Genomic DNA, 25,043 nt, shown 5'->3' with positions numbered 1-25,043 from the left:
TTCTATTATTTGATATTTCACACCTAATTCAGTCTTGTGTATTTTAATTGGATTTGTTCTGTTTTATTCTCCTTTTTCTTCTTCTTTATCTCTACCCCAACCCCATTTTTACTTTGTGTGTGTGTATTTGTGTGTATGGTTTTATGTTGTTGTGTTTCTTTTCTTTTTCTATACTTGATCTTTTTATGCTCTCTGTAGTTGTTTAATTTATTTTATTTTCTTGAATACCAATTTTTTTTTGTCTGGGTTCTGGAATATACTCCACATTTCCACTTTTGGATAGCGGAGTTGTAGAAAACATTTTCAATAAGTTCTATGCTTTTCTAGTAGACAGTTTTGTCTCAAGTGGTCGCAGTTACTGGAGAGTCTTATCTCCCCTCAAAATGGTGCTGGGGATTGATCATGGCACTTTGAACATGTGAAGTGTGTTCTTTAATGCCAAAATATACCCCCACTCCAGGGCACAACAGCAAATAAAAAACAGCTCACTAAAACAATCCTCTCATAACAGCAGACAAGATTCATTTCAGTGATGCCCAAATATCAACATAGAAATATATGAAACATGAAAAAGCAAGGTGATAAGACACCTCTAAATATTCTTAACTCTCCACTAACTGAACCCATACATCAAAGTGGAGGAACTGCCAGAAAAAGAATTCAAGAAGTTGATGGCTAAAGTGTTTGATTAAATTAAAGAATAACTAAAGAATGAACTAAGGGAGAAAATACGGGATGTGAAAACATTTTAATAAGGAGAAATTCTGGAAAGTAACCAAACAGAAAACTTGGAAGTGAAAAAATTTAAGGAATCAAATTTTTAGGAATCAGACAAAAATCGCACCAACAGACTAGATCCAGCATGGAAAGACTCAGGACTGGAAGTCCAGATAGGGGAAATAGGACATCCAGAAACAGAGCCCACGTGAGCTCTGGGACATCGAAGGCCAGACTTAAAACTCACGGGTCTTGAGGAAGGAAGGAGAAAAGATAGAGACCAATGGCATAGAAAAGTTATTCCCTGAAATAGTAGCCAAAATTTTTCATTCTCTTGGGAAAGAGATGGACATGCAGGTACTGGATACATCTGACCTTTAAATAGACAGGACCAGAGAAGAACTTCTCCACATCATATTATAGTTATTGTGCCAAAAATTCAGAAAAAAAATTAAAGCTGCAAATGAGAAGTACTTATAAAGTCACTTGTAAGGGTGAGCCCATCAGCTGGGTGTGGGCTCACCTATAATCCCAAAAACTTGGGAGGCTGAAGCAGGAAGATCACAAATTCAAAACCAGACCCAGAAAATGAGCAAGGTTCTAAGCCACTTAGTGAGATTATTGTCTCAAAGAGCTGGGGATGGGACTCAGTGGTTAAGTCCTCCTGGGTTCAACCCACAGTACAAAAAAAAAAAAAAAAAGACAGATTTCTCAGCAGAAACTCTAAAGGCCAGGAGAAAACGGCCTGATGGATTTAAATCATTGAAAGACAATAACTACTAAGATAGATTTCTTTACCTATCAAAAATATCCTTCAAAATAGAAGAGATAAAAACCTTCTAAGACAAGCATAAATTAAATAAAATCCATGAACCCTAAGCCACCGTAACAGAAGATACTTAAAGAAATTCTGCACATGAAATCGGAAGATAAGAATAAAAAAGAACATGGAGAAGAATAAATCTCATTACAATAATAGATAAGCAAATGATAATCCACAATAACTTAAACATTAGAAAAGAAAGTGACAGGAAGTAATAATACTTCCTATAGGTCTTGAGGAAGGAGAGAAGGTGGAGACCAATGGCACAGAAAATGTATTCCCTATAATACCTCCTAATAATAACATTGCATGTAAACAATCTTAATTCTGTTAAAAGACATAGACTGACAGACTGGAATATTGGATTAAAAAACAAGACCAAACTGTATGTTGCCTCCAAGAAACACATCTCATAACAAAAACATTACTGGACTGAAAGTGAAAGGATGGAAATTATATCCCATGTAAATGGAATCCAGAAGTAAGCAGGAGTGGGTATCGTCATATGTGACCAGGCAGACTTCAGGACAAAATAGTTGGGTGACACAAAGTAGGTCATGACTCATTGATAAAGGGAACAATCCAACAAAAGAGGTGATCATAAATATTTATGCCCTGAAGTTGGCTCACCCAGTTTCATAAAACAGACATTGGCCCCAATTCAATAATAGGACAGAACTTCATCATATAACCAGATAAGTCATCTAGGCAGAAAATCATCCAAGATACATATATTTAAAGGATACTCTAAAGCAAATGGACTTAACAGACACCTATAGAATATTTCATCCAATATTAGTTGAATATAGTTTCTTTTCAGCTGCTTCTGTAACTTGCTTCAAAATTGATCATTTACTAGGTTATAAACAAAGTCTTTGGAATTTTTTTTTTTAAAAAGAAAGAATTCCTGGCATCTTTTCATATCAGAATGGAATAAAATTGGAAGTCAGCAGCAAGAAAAAACTACAGAAATTATGTAGATACATGATGATTAAGCTTCTGAATGAGTGGGTTATTGAATAAATTAGTGGAAGGGAATTAAAGAAACTATTAGAATCAAATGATAATGGAACAATACATCAGAATCTGAAGAAACAATGAAAAAAATTCTAAGAGGGAGTTTATAATTATGAGAACTTACATTTAAAAAAAATATCAGAGCGTTCACCATAAATAACCTAAGGATACATTTTAAGTTTTTAGAAAAACAAAACTAATAGAAGGGATCATTCCTGTTATCCCAGTGGCTTGTTGGTGGAAATGTAAATTGGTACATCCACTGTGGAAATCAGCCTGGAAGTTCCTCAAAAAATAGAAAATAATCTATGTAATCCTGTAGTCCAACTCCCACTCCCCAGCTCCACATTGTGTCATTTCCACAGCTAGTTCCCTCCACATCATCTCCCACTCCCATGTTATTCTGAGGAGAGTGTATCATTCATCTCAGAAAACAGGAACGTGTCAAAGCAGATGTCAAAGATGAGGACTGCTTCTCTTTAATATAACTACCATATTGTTATCACATCTTAAAATTGTAATTTCAAGTATCTCTTATCAGTATTCAAAACTCTGTCTCCTATTGTAACAAATGTTCTTCTCTATATTTTTAGCACTTTGAATCTGTATATGAAAAAGATTCACACACTGTGATTGACTGATAAATTGCTTATGTCTCCTTTAATCAGTAGTGTTTTATCTTTTCACATAATCTTTTCCTTATAATACATTTGCAAAATAAAAAAGATTGGTTTGTCCTGGAGAGCTTTCTAGAATGGATGTGTTGCCATTTGCATCCATATACAGTTGTTCACACATTTCCTTGTCCTCTGAGCTTCCTGTGTGCGGGTACCTGGATCCAGGTGAGCTTCATCAGAGTCTGGTTCAATGTCTGTGGCAGGAGGTTTTCCATGATGGTGTGTACATCTGTGAGGAGGTGCCCAGAATCCAGCTGCCAGTGATTCTTACTGATAGACGTACTGATTGATTAGGATCATGATAATATTCTACATCAGCTATGCCTTCTTTGTTTATTAGCTGGAATTCTATAAATAAACCCTTCTTCTTATCCCTGTGATTAGCCGTGGTAACAACTACCTAGAAAAACAAAATAAATATTCAATTCTTCCCTTTTAATTGACCTGCTTTCCAAGTTAGTTGGTCACTAGCATCTTTCAAACTTTATAAATTCCTGTTGAAGACTTTTTGCAATTTTCCATTGTGACTTGGAAGAAGGCGCAAAATCATACAGCTTAATTCAGTTTTATATACTTAGTTTGGCATAGAGCTAACAGTCCTTTCCAAATGAAAAACTAAAGTTCTGGGCATCTTTTGAAACTCTTTTCTGGTTTGCTGAGTTATTTTCCTCGTGACACTATTGTGTTTACTAGAGATGAATAGCATAAAACTTTATCAGATGTGGCCTTGGAAATTACTTCATCCAAAAGCCCCATTAATTGCAAACTTAGGGAAAAAGCCACATACCCCAAGTGGTCTCAATAACTGATAAAAGGCCTGGTTCCAGAATTCTTGTTTTCTGAATCAGGAATCTTTCCTGCACTGATTAAAATGATGACTCTGTCAGAAATTTTAGTTAAAATCATCAGTGAGTACAGAGAAGCTAATCTAAATCTCATAGGCTGTCCTCAAATTAAAATAAGCCATTATTCAAAATCTCATTCCAAGTCAGATTTTATAGAACTCAGAGATTTTTCCAAAAATGACTGAAATTTCCCTACAGGTTAAAACCCATGGAAGCCTGATAAACTCAGCCCTGCCTTTGAAGCATCATTAATAACTATTCCATTATAGAAGTCATGAGGGTAAGAAAACATTCATTTAATACATTCTACCTCGTCCTGAGAACTGTCTATGCTTTTCTTCATTGCATTTCATCAGAGGTAAGTTAATCAGTCTCTACCTAAGAGTGAGAATTCAAGGGAGAGAAACCAAACACACTCAATGCTATAGTGAACATGGAGAGCTTGCACTGGATACTGAGATGCAAACTGCCGGGTCTTTTGCTGCCACCGAAGGCCTTCAGAATTCTACAGGGGGTGTGTCGGGGGGACTACCATCTCCTGTCTACTGTCTCAGCAAGGGAAGGAGGACTTTCCCCACTATGGGGTCACTGATGATTTCTGTGAGTCATTAGATGTTCTGACAGGGAAGAGTTAGTGTTGATGAGGTTGGGGGAGGGGAGTGTGGCTGGCTCAGGGGACTCAGTGACCAAGCTAGGCATGAGAAACAGGTTCTCAAGAGCACTGACTATTGAAAACAGGCCCCAAGCCATGGAATTGGCATCAGCAAATAAAGGAGTGTCTGATCCTCATTTTTCAAAGAAGTTAATTATTTATATGATGGAACCTCTGGTGGGTGGCTTCTTTGATGGCCTCCAGTGAGCCCTGCCTTCTGAAGCTCACGCCTTGCCATCAAGTGTGGTTGGTGGGTGATTTACTTCTAACGGATAGAAAGCCACAGTGATGATGTACAATCACTTTCAAAATCAGATGGTAAAAAGCATGTGGCTCCCGGCTCAGGTGTCATTTTTCTTGCTGGTAGAAGCTGGCTACCATGTTGGGCAGCAGCCCCGTGAAGAAGCCAAGATAGCCTGCGGCCTCTGCCCAACAGCTCAGGAGCAGCTCACGTTGACATACTCGAAGTCTGAGTGTGTTCAGAACAGACTCCCTGAACCCCCTTTGTGCCTTGATAGGATTGGGGCCCTGGATGACAGCTGGACCAGAACCACCCTCCCGTTATATCCCTCCTGATTTCCTGACTCACAGCCTGAGATAATAAATATTTCTTTTTTATGTCGCTAGGTCTTGGGGGAAACGTAATACCATGTCATAACTAAATCAAGGACTGTCTGTTCCTGTTGATGTATTTCTGTACCTGTATGTCGTCATTTCTTTTAGGAATGTTGTTCTCCTTTACCTTAAGAAAAATATTTTTCCAGTTGCAAACTTATATCCTTGAAAATAAAAACGTTAAGATAAACAATCTATGTGTGGGTTTGTCACTTGGAGGAGATTTGGTCCCACAGGACCTTTGGAAATTTCTGGAGAAGTTTCTGTTGTCTCTGCTGGGGCTTGCTGCTGGGATTTGGTAGGGGAATGCTGCTAAGATCACAGCTGCTACTAAAAATTACAACGCCCAGGACAGCTCCCCAATCCAGAGGATTAACCTACTGCAAGATGAGTGCATGCTAAGAAATCCTAACAAAAACAACTGAAATATACATATTCAGGAAATGATTGCATTCACATAACTGAATACTTAAGATAGCATAACAAAGACATAAAAGACAAATGTATTTTCTATAATTTTTCTTTTATCTCTTTTCTATTAACATTTATTGTCAAATTGGAACAAAATCTTTTAATTAAATGAAAACAATTTTGTTTCTACTTACATGAATCAGGTTTAATGCATAAAATGTATACATGTATACATCTGGTTTAATGTATAAAAAAGGGTACAGTGGAATGTTCAAGTTTTTGATTGTCCTTGCTGTTAGGAACACATAGACTGATATTTTTGGGGAAATAACTGTTTGACAGTGGGTCTGGAACATCATAGATCACAAATTCAACACTCACTGATTAGAATCACACTTGGAACCCCAGTGTGGGTGACTCTGAATGGGTATGTCGGGAGCAGATATTTATGTGGAGCCTACAGATGACACCCATCCATTGCAGGCAAGTGGTCCCCACGGAGCTTTCCTACATGACAGATGGCTCTACAGCAGTGAGGATGCAGGCGGAATGTGATGAAGATGGAGGTGCCACTCATTCCACACCCCACCTACCATCCTGAAGCCAACCAGGCTCAAAGGTGAACTAGGCACCAGGGGTGAGAAGCACGCAAAACCCATGGAAGGTATTTACCTTTGTAAAAAGAAACATGCAGAGATCTACACAGTCGTTATGGAGAGATCTTCTTGGAAAAATATGGACAGAGTAGAACTACCAAAAATAAACAGAGCTTTCAAAGTTCTACAGAAGAAGCTAAAATGAAAGCAAAAAACTAATAATAAAAATAATTAACATTTGAGGTGTCATCATCAAGCAATGACACTGAATTTTCCTTTGATGCCATAGCAGCATGGCACATTGTTGTCCTGAATGAATATGGGCTCTGGGAAGAAGTGTAGAGAGTAACCCTAAAGAACAGGGCAGTGTGGAGTGGTGGTTAGAGCCCTGAGCTGATGAATGAAATACGTGGTTTCAAATCCTGTGACATGTCCAGCTGAAACTGTGTGAGATGCTCTACCCCTGAACACTGCACTGGTTAAAACTGAGAATGAAATGAGGTACAGCCAGAAAGGGGAGAACTCAAGCAGAGACAGGGAGTGTTAGTCATTATTATTACAAATTAAACCTGATAGTGCCACTGCCATTTTATGCAATAGCCTCATCCACTAAACCAAACACCACCTCATATGCAGCTTGCACTACTTGCATCCCACCTAACCTCTTGGCTCTGTTTCTGTGCATGGACTGACATTAGCTGGCAGGTGGCTGGAGACCCTGCCAAGCTTTGGCCCAGTGGTAGAAGGTTGCAGAACTCAAACTATTTACTGAATTCAAATATAGCAATACCACTAGTGTTACCCCCACACAAGTCCACTTTCCTTCTTCTTCAACATGACTTTTATAAGCTAGCATGTTTTAGATCCACAAACTTGTACCAGCAGCATCACGTCTATATGCTAGTATGGGTGACTGTATTTGTAAGCTACCCATTTTAGCATTCTGGCCAGATAATTCACCTTAAGTCTTGCTGTGCCCACCACACTTTTATTTATTATTTACATTGTTTTTTGTACTTACTGCTCATGAAGTGAGTAGTGACATCAATGAGCTTGAATTGTTTTACTGAAAAATGATAGCACATTTTCTTTAATGAAAAATGTCTTGAAAAACTGAAATCAAATCTAAACTATCTTAATATTAGTACTGTAGATTTCTCCAGAAAATCACAAAGGAAAGAAGAGATCTGAAATTTAAATTCTGCTCCCAAATATTTCACTTTGGTTATTCCCTTTCTCTTAATCAGACCATTGTTTTATTTTATTTTAAAAACGTGTATAAGAATGAGTATTCTTATATATAGTTATTTTGTATGTCATACAACCAATCTATATCTAGTTCTAATATACAGAATAGTGGGAAAAACAGTAAATATGTTAGCTTTGCTATTATTTTCCTCTTTGAGAGAGGAAAATAGAAGAAATACTAGTAATACCTAAGGACAGAGGAGAGACCTATTCACCACAGATCACATCATCTGTGACACTTGCCAAAACAAACGCTTCGCTAGCAAAAGGAAGACTGTTTAAAAAAAAAATTGGGCCAGGTTAGAAACTTTTACTTGAAAATGTATTAGAAAAATCTCGTCATCCATTCATTGATTAGGTGTGAAATAAGGCATTTAGTAAATACATATTGAGTACTTACTCTTCTATGTCGATATTGGTAGTAATGAAAATCCCAGGCATTTAATTTTCAGGGACAGATTTAATTTCAAGGTTCTCTTTATCATACTTTCTATAAATAACTCCACTGCGAAAACATAGTTAGAGCTAATGAGCGTTTGCAACAGGATAGATCCTGTATTTATGCATAAGTGAGCCTGGTTGCATTCAATTCTGGGCTTGGAGGGACTGAACTGGTCTATGGTGCTTGGAATCCAAGCAGGAGGCAGAAGGTGTCCTGTGTCATGAGCACTGGTTGGCTCAGGGCTAGCTCAGTCCATATCACTAAGGATTTCTGGTTTTGCTAATGTTTTAACCTCTGAAGAATCCTTAGTTTCTTGGCAACTCTATATTTTACTTTAAAATCTTTTTTGTTGAATGCCCAGACCAATATGAGAGCTAAGACTAGAGAAAAGCCCTGTCTCACCACCGGGAGCCTACAGGGAAGGTGAGAGTTCCAAAGGGAGCGCAGGAGGTGTCCCTGAGAAACCCACACCCTGAGTGGCCAATGCCAGGGAGGAACTGCTGTGTAAAGAGGCCAGAGGTGGCTCTGGTTCCTGGACTGTGCAGTGCACTTCTTCAAAACCGGGCCATTGACTCAAAGCCTGCCAGCACCAAAGTCACATTTTTGCACATTCAATTGCTTCAGTACAACCAAGATAATCCTATTTTAAGCTATTCAGAGTCTGTTTACTTTGCCTACCACATAAGTATGCAGCCAACATCTGCTAGTCATAGATAAGAAAAACCCCATGGCTCTCCAAATCACTGTTGCTCTTCAGAGACGAGGGACCCAGAGATTCCCCACCTGGCTGCTAACATCATCATTTAGACATGAAAGCCCCCTCTCCTGCACCGCTCCCCCCAGGAATCCCTGTGCCATTTCTCTTCTGACTGGTGGCCCTTGCAGCTCTGGCTCAAGGATCTCCCCCCAGGAGGACCTCCTCTCTCATGTAAGCTGGTCCAAGTACCACTCAATAAAGCTCCTTGAGTAATACTGTCAGCGCGTGTCCTGTCCTTCACAGCAGCCCTCAAATCCTCCAACTTAGCACAGGGACCGGTAAACTCAGTAGCCAATGAAGGAACAGAACCTGGTCTTCAGGACCAAGGACTGGCAGCCGCCTAAGAGAGCAGGCCCTTGTAGGGATGCTGGTGAGGAGGGAGAACAACCAGGGAGAGCCGTGTGGAGAACAGAGGAGCCAGGACCAACTGCAGGCCCTTCCCTGGCCTGATGCCCCATCAATCCTCATGACCCTTCACCATCACCACCCCAGGGAAGACCGGGAAGAAAGCTGGAAGATTACAGAGAACACCTGGAAATGCCCGTGTTTGTCTAAAACTGACTCAGATTCAGTGGTGGTCTTTAGTGATCATTGGAAGGGAATTAGGCTAAGGATGAATTCAGTTAAGTAAAATTAAGCCTAGAAAAATATTATGCTGTTTGCTTAGCTGAGTTGATAAAATTTCACCTACTATATCTGTTTTGTATTTTTTATTTATTTTTTTAGTCGTAGTTGGACACAATATCTTTATTGTATTTATTTATTATTATGTGGTGCTGAGGATCTAACAAGTGCCTCACACGTGATGGGCGAGTGCTCTACCACTGAGCCGCAACCCCAGCCCCTGTATTTTGATAAAATTTAAATTGGAACATATGTGGCTTCTTCACATGCTGGGCTCTGACAGTTCTAGTACATCCTTTGGTCTGTTATGTGACTGAAAAAAACCTGCTGGATTTGATATACCCTCTGTGTAGTTAATGGCTAATGTTTTGCTGTTTGGAAAAATGTACTGTAATAAGACAAGATGAGCCTATTGGATTAATTGTTATTAAAGTTTGTGCAAAATATTTATTATTATTCAAAGAAAAATGAGTACAGTAGCCCAAGAGATGAGGCGATCATAAAGGGAATGGAGCTTCCAATTGACAGCCCTCCCTTAGAAAGACTTCTTCCAAGACTCTAGGTTGGGACCTCGAGGCAAAGTGACATAGTCTGTGAGTCCTTCAAACTTTGGTATGTCGATGGCTGGAAGTCCCTTTCCCATGCTGTAAGTTAGCATGCACAGATGCGTCCCGCTGGGTTAGCAAGTTAATTGTAAATCCCAAGTACCAGCGAGGGAGTCGGGCTGTGTAGGTCGGACCTCCAAACCTACTTCCTAAGATTTATGTAAATGTGGGAACTGTTTGATCTTCAGGTCTCTGTTTTTCAACTGTGAGATGAGGTAATAAGTCTCTATTTCACAAGGATGCAGGAATAACAGTAGGTAACGTGTGCATAGGACAGAGCTCTGCGCACAGCTGTCTCCATTTCATGTCCCTCTGATCATCACTCCTGTATTGGGTGAGAGTCTGGAGAGAGGACAAAAGAGGAAGGATCATTCCTGGCGTTATGTGCAAGTTTCCAGATGAGGCGGCTGTGCCGTGGGTTCCATCTGTGAAAAACTCCTTAAGAACAGCTCTGTATAGAATTTCTGAGGGCCAAAATATCCCAGCATCAGGCAACCAGCCTCAAGGTTACATTACTGGTAAGTCCACAAGGTTACGTCGTTGATAAGAGCGTTTCTCCATAAGGGGGCCTCCTGGGTCTGCAGCCACCTGGCTGAAGAAAGGTTTGCTGGTTTCCCCTCCATACCATGCTGCTGGCCTCTGGCTTCTAGTGTCGGGCCGCTTCCAGAAAGCATTTTCCCTGTGCGCTGAGAACCCACACTATTCCAGGGAGCCAGGCCAACCACAGAAGCCTGGAGATTTCCACCACTCTAGAGCTATGCTGTAAGCCGTCTAGGTTTTACCCAAGATATGTGAGAGTACCTTAGTACCTAGTACCTTCATTCAAGAACCGGTTTCTTCTTATTGTTGGTCTTCTTTGTACAATGGAATATGTGTGTACACCCAGCATGAACCTCACTCCATCTTTTGGAACTTATTTTGGGAAACTGTCCACTTACGCACTGGCCAAAGTCTGGTTGCAGACGGTGTTTTCTGCTCTTCGGGTCAAGTAGAAAGACAGTTCACAGGAATGGTCTGAAAACCACTGGAAAGGCTGGAGCTGTTCTGTAGTAAACCAAGCAGTTGTTGGCACTGTTGATGGCAGCAGAGCGCATCCGCCTGACCCTGGAGGACACCTGCACTAGGCTGAGGCATCTGGAAGCTTCCAGGAGCTTCCTGCTGAATTCAGACGTTGCAGCTCTTACCAGGCTGCAGAACCCTGCTGCTTCTGTCTCCACCTTCACCACCAAATGGGAACTTTGTCCCTGGCTGTCCCCAAGGCCACTGGGCTCTGACTAAAAGTCTCCCATGAAGACATCAGACTGGCAGAGCCGAGAGTTAACAGAACTGTAATGAACAAAAATGCAGAGGAAATAGAAAATTAAATCACTAAAAATACCTCTCTAATTTATAGACCCATCAACTGTATTTTCACATCGTAAGAGTCATAATTGCCTACAGGTGAATATTATTTGCACCTTGACCATAAAAGTGAAAAGTGAAAGCTGTAACTGGCAACCTATTTCCCTTCCAATTTTTCAGAGTAGATAATGTTTTCTGTTCTTACTCTTTTTCACCCTTTTTCATTATTCTTTCTTCAACTGCCTTTCAAAAAAAACAAAAAACAAAAATGCAACAACCAACCTTATACATACCTGTACCAGGCAATTATTATAATTCTAGGTCATATAAATGCAAGAATGACTGTTATTTTAATGTAGAGTATATTTTTCAGACTTGTATGCTATTAGTTTGAACCTGAGCAACGATGGTGTTTAATTTTGTCCCCTAAGTATCTGGTGTTGGTGTTGTTTTTTCTCTCGTGGAATGAACAAGGAGCGACTTGTGCTGTAGGTGAGGCCATTTCCCTAAGTCCTGCAGATGCTGTCTCTCTTGGCTGGGCTGTGGGGTTCCAAGAGCCCTTGTGGGGTTCCCCAGGGGCTGGCCTTCTACTGGTCTTGGCTGCCCTGGACAAGTCTGCTGATGGAGCACAGAGCACCTCCCAACCACTGTCCTGCTGAGCCGCTGTGCCTCCTTCTGAAGCATAGGGTGACGTCATCGTGAAAATGATCATATGGGGGCTCTGTCACCGCGCTTCCCCCAGCGCTGGAGAGGGAACAGGGCCTCAGAGCATGTGCAGTCACTACCCGTTTCCTCTGACCTCGGCCTGAGCTGGCTGCCAGATGCCACTGTGAGAAGTGAAAGATTGATTTAATCACGAAGCTCATGAAAACAGGCCTGAGGAACCAGAGCTTGCCATCACAGGCTTCTTGCTGCAGTAGATTCTGTAGGACTCAGCAACCAGCCCTCAACTGAGAGGGACACCCTGATATGTGTTCATTAAAGCTAAGTCTCTGACACCTAATATCCGATTAAATCCATAGGAGCCAACGAGTATTTGATCACCTCTATTCTGTGTGATGCCACTCCTCTCTGTCTCCTGCCCCCTGGTCTCTTTCTCCCGGCCATGTCTCACTCTGCCATTGGTAGCCCCCATCATGAGCTGCGTCCCAGCCCCACTGGAAGGGGGACTTCCACACAAGTACACTCAAGGAGTCCACTGTCTACTGGGTGAGCCATTCCATCTGACCCATTTGCCCTCTGGTATGTGCTCAGCAGAGTCAAGAATGTCTTGGGTTCAACCTGATTTTTTGTCCAGATGTCCGTCTTGCTGTTCCTGGATGGCCTATGAAGATCTTGGAAGTGTCCACGCTTTCTTCCTTAATAAGGCCTTTACCCAACGGGTAGCAGACACTAGGCACTTAATAAATGCTAGTGTGTGAATCTGTGCAGTGCTGGTAAATGTGAATGGTGGACCCCAGAGTGAAAATCAGCAGCAGCAGGAAGAGAAAGCAGGGAGCTGCCAGCTGTCCTTGTCTGGGGAATGGAAACAGTGGGCCCTGCTCTCTCAGGTCTGTGGGGGGCTGGAGCTTTATAGGCTGTATACAAAAATTTTAGAAACTGAGTTATGCTATCTAAAGAAAGATATTCCAGTGGCTAAAGCCAACAGAAAAGAGACTTCTCCAAAGTCATCAGCACTGGCCTGGGTTCTCTAAAGGAGCAGAATGAATAGGAGAATGGATAGGTGGGTGGGTGGGTGGTTAGGTAGGTAGGTAGAGATCCAGAGGTTTATTATAAGGAATCACTTCACATGATTATGGAGGCGAAGAAATCGCAAGACCTGCAGCTGGCAAGCTGCAGACCCAGGAGCGCCAGGGTTGGTGTTCCCGTGTGAGTTCAAAAGCCCAAAACCCAGGGAGCTGATGGTGAGTCCTAAGACAGGGAGGGAAGCACATTCTCTGTCACTCAAGCCTTGGTGATCTATCCGACATACAGCAGGTCAGATGAGACCCCTGTGATGAGGAAGGCCATCTGCTGACTCAGTCTACCAATTCAAATACCTACCTCACACAGAAGCACCCTCACAGACGCACCCAGGGGTTTCTAACCAAGTATCTGGCACTCCGTGGCCCACCAAGTTGGCTCATCCAAGTAACCATCACTCTACCCCGTGGGCCTGGCTGGCGTCCTGTGACCACTCTGGCCGACCGACCCTCATCAAGTGGTGGGTTAACATGACCAGCCTAAGTAATTGGAGCCTCACAAGCATCCCCTCCATTTGGACTCCCTGAAAAAAAGGAAGAACCCCAGAGAAAAAATCGAGTGGGGAATAGACAAAGCCTCAGATGTGGCCACCTTTCTCACTCTGGGATTTGATGCTGAAACTCCCTCTCCCCACCCGCAGTTGAGCACACTGGCTCCAGCACCTCAGCCTGCTCCTGGGGCTCCTCCTCTGTGGCCCCCTGCTCCCTTCAGCCCCATGCTTTGGTCACACACCTCCTTGCCCAGGTGTCATGCCCTCATATCCAAGTCACATCTGGGACCCAAGGCCCAGGTTCCACCCATCCCTTCCAAGCCATCTCTAGAAGAGTCACCGCAGCTGTGGATGGGAGCTGTCCAGTGCCTCTTTGACAACGTGCATTGTTACTGCAGAGACTTGCTCCTCAGAGCAGAGAAGGCCATGTCCCTGAAGCGTAGATGTGACAGGGAAAGACCGTGTCCTGGTACCACGAGTTCCCAGTGAGCTGCACCGGTGGACTGAAGAGTTGGGTGTTTGCTTTGAGTCCACTTATCAGGCCCCAAACAATGTGCACAGCTGTTAAAAAAAATAAAAAAAAAAGAATCCAAACCATTTTATTAGATTAATTTTTCTTCTTACTGAAAAAAAAATTTGTAACAGTTTATTCTCTCTTTTGTTCACATTTTTTCAGTGCGTGGTGAGCACCCACTGTGTAAAGGGTACTAGGAGAGACTGGGAGGACAGCTGCAGTGAGTTCAAGTTCAGCCTCAGCAACTTAGTGAGATTCTGCCTCAAAATTAAAAAAAAAAATCCAAAAGAACTGGGGGTGTAGCTAAGAGAAAAAGAACCCTCAGATTGACTTTCCAGTACTACCCAGGAAAAGAAGGAAGTTTGATTAAGATGACCATAAATATTTTTAAAATTATTGTTATTTTTAAATATCTTCATGTATTTTATTTTTTAGATATGAATAATTTTGCAAGCTAACAGTAAACTATTGTCCTCAGTATTTTACTAGTTATCTCCATATATCTTTTCAAGCTAACTAGAATACTGTTTCATCACAAAATGATTATAAAATAAAATGATCAAATGCCAAATTATTTTTGAAGGTCTACTTTGTGCCGAAAGTGAAAAAAAAACAAGAATCTAGTGTTCTGTGTGATTTTAAATTAAAATAGGAAATAGTATACAAAAAAAAGAGCCTGCAAATTCATGTTAGTTCAGTGGTTCAACCACAAGCACACTAGTCCTTGGACTCTCTCAAGTAGGGGCTGGTCACTAGCCTGGATTCAGGACAGTTTCCAGAAGGACTGTCAATCCCCGAGTACCGCCTACATTTTCACAGAGCAAAGCCCCTCCCACTCTTATCTAGCCTCTCCCACATAGGGCCCACCACCTGGATTGTCTCTCACCATGACTTAATGCTTTGGATTCAATGTGGCAAGCATTATGGGACTTGCTATGTGGGTGACATTTGCTGGTGCTGAAGGCAACTCTTAGATAAGCTTCCCTGTTGCCCTGGGGCTCCCAGACCAATGGCAGATTACCAGGTGTCTTAAGAGACAAAGAAGCATAGATGTCTGATAGGGTGGATTGTGGCCCACAAACACCTGGGTCTGGTCCTGGGAACCCATGAATATTGCCTTGCAATGCAAATGGACTTTGCAGGGCTGGGGTTGTGGCTCAGTGGTAGAGCACCTGCCTAGCACATGTGAGGCACTGGGTTCAATCCTCAGCACCACGTAAAAATAAATAAAGGTATGTGTCCATCTAAAACTTAAATTTATTTTTTAAAAAATGGACTTTGCAGTCCATTTTTTTTCCATAAAAAATGGACTTTGCAGATGTGGTTCTGGATCCTGAGACAGGAAGATTATTCTGGATTATCTCAGCAGGCCAAAGCTACCCCCCTGAGTGCCTAGTGAAAGGAACAGGAAATACCCCATGGTGTGGTGACCTGCAGAGGGCAGAAAGGTAGGGATGACCCCACTGACCCCCAACCAGGAACCTGATGCCGTCACCTTGGCTTCAGCCCTATAGGGTCATTTTGGACTTCTGACTTCTAGAGCTATAAAAGAATATTGTGTGTTATTTGAAGCCCCCCAGTTTGTGGTGTTTTGCAACAGCAGTCATGGAAACTAACACAGGGAGTTCACACAGAAGGCAGGCCTCCCCTTAGAGCAGAGGGGTCCTGGGGGAAGGAATTTCATTGCACAGCAGGGTTTTTGTTGTCAGAGAAGTTAACACCTAGCAATCAGCTCCAAAAGTGGGGCATCTGGGTCCTTCTTCAAATGAAGTCTGCTCTTTCATTTTCCAGAGTCAACACTAGCTATTGGGTTAAACTTTTGACAGGGATTCTGACACTCAGGATTCCTTTCCAGCTTCTTCTGAAGTAGACATAATCAGTTTCAAGGACACAGAGCTGCCTGCAGGTCGCATGGCTTAGTGAACACTGCTATGTGCCACCCAGACTCCTCTTGGTAATGACTCTCCCTGGCTGCTGGTCCTGCTGCCAATCAGACACCCCTCCATCATCATTCCTCTTTTGTGGATGGCCTGGGTTGAAAAATTTCCTCCTTCCAAGGGCAGCATTATCTCAGGACTATTAATATGGGGGATAAAGATGTCTCCCCCTCCCCAACTTGGTCATGCCATCTTTTGAGAAACTTGTGGGGTCTGCTGAGAACCTCACTGTGACTGCAGCTCCCCCGCCTCTACCCAGCTTCTTCCTCTATGCATCTCACCCCCTCCTCACCTTCTCCTGATGAATGTCCTACACACAATCTCCATCTCAGACCAAGCCCGAAACACAGCCAATACATGTCAGCTGCACAAACAATGACTTTGAGCTTCTGCTTTAAATTAGTGTTTGCTGATGGAGTAAAAGACATACATTCATGACACAGAACTGCTATCCCTTCCATGGGGAAAGGCTGTTGGTGAAGGCACACCTGTGCTAGAGAGGAAATCCGCAAGTCCAGCTTCGAGAAAATGGATAGCACGTCTTGCAGCTCTGTCTCTGTGGCTGAATCTTCATCACTTGAAGCCGGGCTTTACAGCTTATGCTAAAATCATGCTGAATACACTGCTCACGCTGTCAGCAGAGGAACACTCGTCCTCCAGATAACCACTCTGTTTCCCTGCAGGGGAAGGGACAAGGTTGCAATTGCTCAGTTACTGGCGGGCAAATGGCCCCGAGAGTCATCCATCAGGACCCAGTGACTGCTTGCTGCTGACAGCACATTTTTGGCTCTGAAGAGATTTACATATAAAGAAGTGTCACTTCTAATTCTGGGCTTGTTCATGGTCCAACATCCGTGCATAGAGACTGTTTCCCTGATGTAAACCCCTCACCCAGTACTTAGCAAACATGATCAATAATTAGTCATTCACCAGACCACCAGTCCCCCCACACACAAAAAAGGGGGTCTTTCATTTGCTCCCCTGAAAATTTTAGTTCTCAAAGGACCAGAAGAAGTTCATTAGGAATGTCTTCATTACAGCTGCCCCATTTTATAGGGGACAGTCATTAAGAGTGCCCCATTTTATAGAACCATCTCTTTGGCCATAGGATAGAAAATAATGTTATGAATATTTTTTAAATCACTGGAGGACTGGGATCTTATTTTATTAGAATACCAAGATACGTTGTACATTCTGAAGCAGAGTTTATGGGATTTCCTGCCTTCAGTATGATGCCACCTGGGAAGTCCCAACACCACCTCTAATCATTTCCTCAAATACCTTTAAAGACACCAGGAAGCTAATCACAAGATGGAAAAAAAAATCACAACATTGAAAATGGTGACAGACGCCTGAGTTGCTTCCATATGTCAGCTACTGTATCATTCACTTGAAAATTAATTAGAGAACAGATTTTAGGTGTCCTTGCCACTCCCTCAACGTAATGGTAACTATGTGAGGTGATGGACATGCTAATTAGGTCAGCACAAAATGTATACAAATCATCACATTGTACTCCTGGAGTATCTATACGTTTTAGTTAAACCCTCTAATATGAACAGTTGCAATAAATGAATGACAATCACTTTCTGCATCATAAGGTCTGTGGACCAGCAGTGAGCCTGGCCAGGGGAGGAGTTCCTCAAAGCTCACGGATGGGGATGTTGCTCATGTGGTGCAGCGTCAAGTGGGAAATGAGCTGCCATGTTTATGCTGTCTGTGACCTGCTAGTAGGAGGGCCAGAAGACAGTAGGACACATGGGGACAGCCCGAGGGGAAAAGGGTCTCAATCGTCCTCTCCATGTATACCAAATGTCCATCACAGGTAATTCTACAGAATCAGATTCCTGGCTGCCCAGGATCAGGGAGGGAGCAGCGGAGGAGGGAACCAGCTTCCACTCACCAGGAAATCCTGGTTTCTGACCCAGACTTGCTCCAGCTGGATGGGGGGGCTTGGCTTTCCCGCACAGTAAATCCAGTGTCTTGGGGAATCCTGGAGGCAGTTGTGCTTCCTGGGACACAAGCCCTCCCTGATTGCAGCAGAGAATGCCTTGATGGCTCCCCTTCCTGTGGCTTTGTAGTCAGGGGCTCCAGGGGCTGGAGGCCCACCCAGAACAGAATGGCCAAGAAAATGCAGCTCTGCCGGGATAGTGGGCAGACTGTGGTTCAAGCAGACCCAGCCTCCATGGGCTCTCTGCCTCCTGGAGATCACCAACGATGCTCTCTCTACAGCACTTTCAACAGAAAATTTAAGGGAAGAAAGGTTTCAGCATTGAAGTTTTTAAAGAAGTAAAGACTGAGGACTAATTACACAAAATTCAGTAAGGATCAAAATGGTTCAATACCTGAATTTTTCTGTCCTCTGCGTATGTAGATTCATTTGGTGATAATTGCATCCAGGTGTTCCAAACACCACCGACAAGCACAGGCTCAGAGAAGCCAGAAGCATCAAAATGCGAAGGTTGAACACTTTCTGTTATTCTTGGCTTACAGGATACTATATTCAGACTTGAGTGTTTTTTAAATGTTAATAACTGAATGTTTTCTTACTCTAACCTTAACATTTCTAAAAATTGGGCTGTTTTTCTCTTGATAAAGAATACACTTGAATCAGAAAAAAAAATAAACTAGCAAAAAATGGCAGAATCATCAAAAATTGGTGCTTTTATTCCATACAGCCAATAGGAAAGAGTTCACAGTAGTTTATAGACGTATATCCCCTACTCCATCAGTGACAATTCTGTTAAATCTGCAGAATGTCTGTGAAGGCTTAAAGTGTATCCTTCACAAAGATTGTTGAAGACATAAATCCTGGTACTTGTGAATGTGACCATTTTTGGTGAATGTGACCATTTTTGGAAATAGGTCTTTGCAGGTATGGTTAGTGTGGTGTTGATCCAACGTGACCGGCGTCCTTACCAGAGGAAGAGATAGAGATGCACAGGGAGAATACCAGGCTGTGATTAGGCAGAGATGGGGTGACGTGTCTATAAGCCAAGGAAAGCCAAGAGTTGCCAAAAACACTAGAGCCAAGAGAAAAGCAGGAAGCAGACTCTCCCTCGAGCCTTTGGCTGAGTGTGCTGCTGGCTCCTTGATGGGACTGCTCACTGCCAGAATTATGAGAGAATAAATTCTGTTGTGACAAGCTGCCCAGTTTGTGGTATAGAGGTCCTCTCTGACTAGCTTTTTTGCTTTTTACAGTTTCAGTTTCCCACAGTAAACTGTGGTCTGAAAGTATCAAATGAAACCTTCCAGAAATAAGCAATTTATAGGTTTTAAATTGATTATCATCCTGCTCCATCCCACCCAGCACACGAATCACTCCTTTGTTCCGTGTGTCCATCCTGTATATTTTACCAGCCTGTTAGTCACTTAGTAGCTGTCTCAATGATCAGATTAACTGTTGTGGTATCATAGTGTTTATTTTCAAGTAACTCTTATTTAATAATGGACCCAAATCATAAAAGTAGTGATACTAACAATATTATCATATTTTATAATTATTCCACTTTATTAGTAGCTACAGTTTTTACTCTCGTATAGTGCATAATTTACAAATTAGACTTAAAATAGATATATTTGTATAGAAGAGCCTTAGTGGGTGGAGGGTTCAGTACTGTCTGAGGTTTTAGTCCTCCACAGAGGGTCTTGGATAGATGTAAGATTGAGGGGGCACAACTGTGCTTTGTTTCAGCTGCCCTAAAAGATAAATACAGAGCCCTTTCCTGTTTTTGTCATCAAAAACTGCATAAAGGTAAATTTAAATAGCTGTCTGATGTTGGTCATTTATTGGGGCCCTCCAGATAACCACAGCAAAGCCTTACTCTTGCTGCCCACGTGTGGCAGGAACCCTGCACTTGCTGTGTGTCATTTCATGAAGCATATTGAGTCTCAAAGACTCTCAGTGTTGGTCTTGCCCTTTGTGGGGTGGGGTTGCGGTGGGAGGTGCTGCTCAGGCATTAACTAGGTTGTCCTGGTCATGCTACCACTATGTGGTGATCTGGACCTATGCAGAAACCATGTGGCCACATATATGTTTTGCCTTGGGTGAAATTAGGGTAACTTTGGGGTTCTATAGAATCAGGGAGTGACATAGACCTTCTTCCTCAAACTGGGTTAGGTGAACTACCTGCTGTTTGCCAGGGCTGCGGCAGGCTTAATTCATAGTTGTCCTGTGCTAGGGCCAGGACTGACACTTTTGGTGTTATTTTATCATTATTGTCATTGCCTTCTTATTTCTCTGTGCTCCCAAAGTGGGCTCCCCAAGGCTCTTCTTCACCCCCTGTTGCTGCCCCTTGGTCTGTCTTTTCCAGCTGGAGATAGTGCAGGGAGTAATAGGCTTTTCGTTGTGGCGGGGCATGGCTTACTTCAATGGGATTTATTTGCCATTGAAACAAATGCTGAAACATAATGACCAATGAACCTGATGGAAAGGGTTTGCAATTGAAAATAAAATCAACAATGCTTAATATACTTGGATTTCAAATAGAGCCATAATTGCTTTTTGCTGAAACTATTCCAGTTACTAAATGCCCTGCACCAACACTGAATAAATAAATCTCAGGGCTTAAACTTAGGGATTAGTAAAGGGTTTTTCTCTAAGCAGAAAATTGTACAAATGATCCACATAATATTAATCAATGAAAGAAATTAACAGTCATGAGCTCACACTTGGGACCTGGCCTGCCTTGAATTCAAATATTCACTATGCTATGGGCTCTTGATCTCAAAAATTCACTCAATGTCCCTTGTACCTTAGTTTCCTAATCCCTACAAAGGAGATAATAACATAGCCACGTCATTGGGCTGCTAGGCAGACCGTGCAAGCTCATTCATATCAAGTACTTTTAACAGTGTCTGGCATACTGTGTGCAGTTATAAAGGGGAGATAATATTATTGTTATTATTTAGATGTTTTGCAAATTGTGAATTTTTTAATACCTTTTCTTATGAACACATTTTTTTCTGCCTCCTCCTTAGAATAGTGATGTGAACCAGGCAATAGTCCACAGGGGGCCCAGGTGCCCACTTCATCCACGTGCCCACCTCACATGCCTCCCAGCTCACTTTCCAGTAGGAAAGGACAGACGGACACAACACTCCCAGTCCTTGCTTTCTCAGCAAGCAGCTCACCTGGTCTGGAGCCACAGGGCTCCTCTGAACTCTGTGCTGAGAAATTAACTTGAGAGTTGATCAAAACCCAGAACTGAGCACCCAAGATAAAGAGAAGATGCCCTGGTACATTCCCATCAATCAACGACTTAGTGCAAACTCAACCAGGAAATCTTGGTTGACATATCTTTAAAGAGGGCTTATGCAACTTACCAAAAATAATATAAAATGTGCAAGTTCTTTATAAAATATAAAGTGTTTCCACTGTCTTTGATACATGGGTCATGAAAACATGGATTCAGACAATGGGGAAAGGGTCTATGCTACAAAGATAGGATTGGTTTGGGAAAGCATAAATTTTTAAAATAATTATCATGTGCCATGTATTCTACAGTCCTGATTTAAACTTTATATTAATCTGGTACTTTTTACTCATATTTTAGGGGAAGGCCACTGACTTCCAGAATTGTCAAGTAATCTGGGCCATTTCACTGAGTCAAGTGGTGGCTGAGTCTTGGCCACCACTCTCACTGGTCCGTCCCAGGCTTTTTGCCTTATCAGAAGCCCAGCCCTCTGCTCATCCCTCCAAGTGGCTGGAGTTCATCGTGATCATGGAGGCAACAGGCATTTAGCGTCATCTTTCTACATGTTATTTGCCTTACTACTATTTCTACTGTGCCAGCTCAGCAGCCATGTAGTCTTCTCCCCAGGACTCTCTGGATTGCAGACAGACCATGCCTGGGGCAGCCCCAGCATCCCTGAACTCAGTCTCAGCATCATTTTCTTACGGAATGCTCTGCTCAGGGTGCATCCCCCACATCTATGTTTTGCAGGCTTGATCCTTGATGTGCAGAGTTTGGAGGTGGGGCTAGTGAGTGGTGACCAGGTCATCGGGGTGGGCCCCCATGAAGGAGTGTTGCTATTTCCAGGTTTGTTGTGGGTTAGTTATCGTGGGACAAAGTCCCTATAAAGTGAATCCACCCCTCCTGCTTTCCCCCTGGCATGTACTGATTGCCCTTTCACCTTCTGCCATGTAGGCCTTCGCCAGATGCCCCCTCTCTGCCCTTGGGCTCCCCAGCTCCAGAACCTGAGCTAAATCAACTTCTTCCCTTTATGGATTAGCCAGACTGTGGCATTCAGCTATAACAGCAGGACATGGACTAGACACCTGCAATCAAAATTCTCTGAATACCTTATAAGCTTGATGGTATTTTCAGTGATCCCCATGGGAATGGGAAACACCTGCAGGGAAACATGTGAATTTAGATGTTTGGTTTGGCTTTAAAGAATTGGGAATTTGCTCATCTCTTCTCTCTTTTCCCTCCTGTTCGTTCTTGCTATCCCTTTTTAAATTTTAGGCAACGTGCGGCTAACAGCATTAGCTCTTGTTTTGGACCTGGCTCTCCACAGCGCCTCTCTTTTCCCTGCAAAGAAGCTGGGTGTCCTCTGGCTGCCCCCTTCCAGAGCTCAGAGGGTGAAGTGACCTGCTTTTCTTTTTTTGTGTAGAAGCTGAACTCTACCCAGGGGTATCATGTTTGAAAGCTTCATTATTCCTTTCTGGCTGTAATAAGGGCCTTGGATTGAAACAGAATATCTAATTACATTGGAACGGGAAATATCGAGATTCATTTATAAAATATCTTCCTGGTGCTTCATAGATGCACATTCTGTCTAATGAACTAGAGAGCACCAGATTCACTTGAAGAAATTATACAGAGAAGATAGTACTGAGCAGAGATGCAAGGCAGAGATTTGGTAGCAGTTTTGCTCTAGTTTCCTGAAACATGCTCTGGTTATGCTAGAATAAAAAAAGTCTTTGAGGCTAGTGCTGGCGACCGCTAGGCCAGCTCCAATGACTGCCACAGAAGACTCATTAGGAAACAGCAGGAGCAAGACCAGAACTTCCCAAAGCAACCACCAGGTACTACAGAGAATTACAATCTCCCCCGCCCCTCCCCACCCCCTGCCAAAGTTTTAGGTTTGAAGCTAGGGCATCTGAACTTCAGAAAAAATGCATCAAACCAGGATGAAACAGTGTATGAAAGAAGTTTTCAGATGATAGTGCAGTCAAGTCAGGCTGAGCAGTGGATTTCAAGCTGTCTAAACTCTGCTCACTGGCGATAGTGATAAGCAGTCAGGAGCTGTTTGCATCTTTCTGAATGCACTCTTCAGCCTGCCCCTTTGAGGACATAGCTCACTCAGTGTTACATAAGGGCACTTGTCCAGGAAACCCTGGCTGGCTGCGGAATGACTTGATGTCCTGGAAGCCCTAGAGACCTCTGCAGGCAGCCATGTTGCTGCCTTTAAATAGGAAAAATAGAAAGTTAGAAAGAATAGAAAATTATTCAAGGGAATATTATCTGTTATTTATTATTTTTGCATGAGATATCGAGGAGAAAACTGAGGAGTCTTTGAGTTTGCAGACTGGAAGAAATTCATGTAACTAATCATGGTAATTGCTTTATTCAGCACAGACTTACTCTGCAGTTGTATCTATTACTGCCTGAAACCTTTTTCTATGAGTTTGGAGCTGACATTTGGAGGATCAAAGACAAATTTCTTTCTTTCTTTCTTTCTTTTCTTTCTTTCTTTCTTTCTTTCTTTCTTTCTTTCTTTCTTTCTTTCTTTCTTTCTTTTAGATTATGATGATCATGAAGGTGTTGGGAATACCCTTGAACTTGTTATGGATGTAGAAGAACAAAAGTGCATTGGATGCTAAGTTAAATTAGTGGCCTGGGTGCTCAGCAGGGAGAGCACAAACATCTACAAACTTTTCCAAAGGAACTGGTATTGATATGGAGACTGAAGCCCTAGACTATGCAGCAAAATAGCGTGGGAGCCTGTGCTGATGTGTCACACAGTAGGCTCTTCATGGGGTCTGTTAGGAACTTAGCAGAGAGAGGAAGTGGTAGAAACATTTGCATGCCTCTTGTGATGGTGAGCTTTGGGAGACAAAGTCCTTTGGCTGGGCTTTGCTATGTGGCGGGTTCCGTGAACATGTGACCTACACTCTGCTGTAAAGTGACTACAGATTGGGTGGGACCCGCCTTCACAAAGGGCACCATGCCCTTTTTACTCAATTGAAGGGCACCCCAAAATGGCACATCTCAAGGAAACCTATGAAAGAAGAATCAGTATTTTAGCTGAAGTATTCGTTGAAATCATAGTCCATTCACACGCACTTGTAACATCATGGGAGATCCTACACACCCTTTACCCAGGTCCTACCCACGGTGGCATCTTGGAAAATTATGGGACAGGTTGAATCTCCCTTACCCAAAATGCATGGGACCAGAAGTGTTTTGGATTGGGGAATTTTTTTAAATTTTGGAATATTTACACATATATAATGAAATATTCTGAGGGTGGGAACAAAGTCTAATCATTAAATTCCTTATGCATACAGCCTGAAGCTGATTTACAAAACATTTTTAGTGAGCCTTTATTTCAACTGTTACCCATTATAGGAGTTCAGGTGTGGAATTATCTACTGTGCCTCATATGTCAGCCCTCAAAATGTTTAGATTTTGGAATATCTTCAGATTTTAGATTTTTGGATTAGGTTATGCTCAACCTTTATAATTTCACAACTAGGGTATAGATATTGAAATAGCCCACTAAATCTTCCCCATATTCCTTCAGTTTTGCTGTATGGTACTGTATTTTTGTATGGTACTGTACAATTCATGGCAGGTGAAGGTTCCTGTATCCATTGCCTCAATCCACATATGCAACAGTGCTAGGTGCCTTTTCTTCCTATAAAATGTCACACTCTTTTAAAAGTCTGCCCCAACCTCCACTTCCCAGGACTCAATCCCTGGTAATCACTAATTCATTCCTCTACATTTTAAATGACTTATTTAAAATCATTATGTGT

Source organism: Marmota monax, unplaced genomic scaffold, assembly GCF_021218885.2.
Source record: "Marmota monax isolate L192 unplaced genomic scaffold, Marmota_monax_Labrador192_F-V1.1 WCK01_AAM20220418_F8-fsc00082, whole genome shotgun sequence".
In the NCBI taxonomy this organism is placed as follows: Eukaryota; Metazoa; Chordata; class Mammalia; order Rodentia; family Sciuridae; genus Marmota; species Marmota monax.
Note: the sequence above shows the minus strand (reverse complement) of the source record.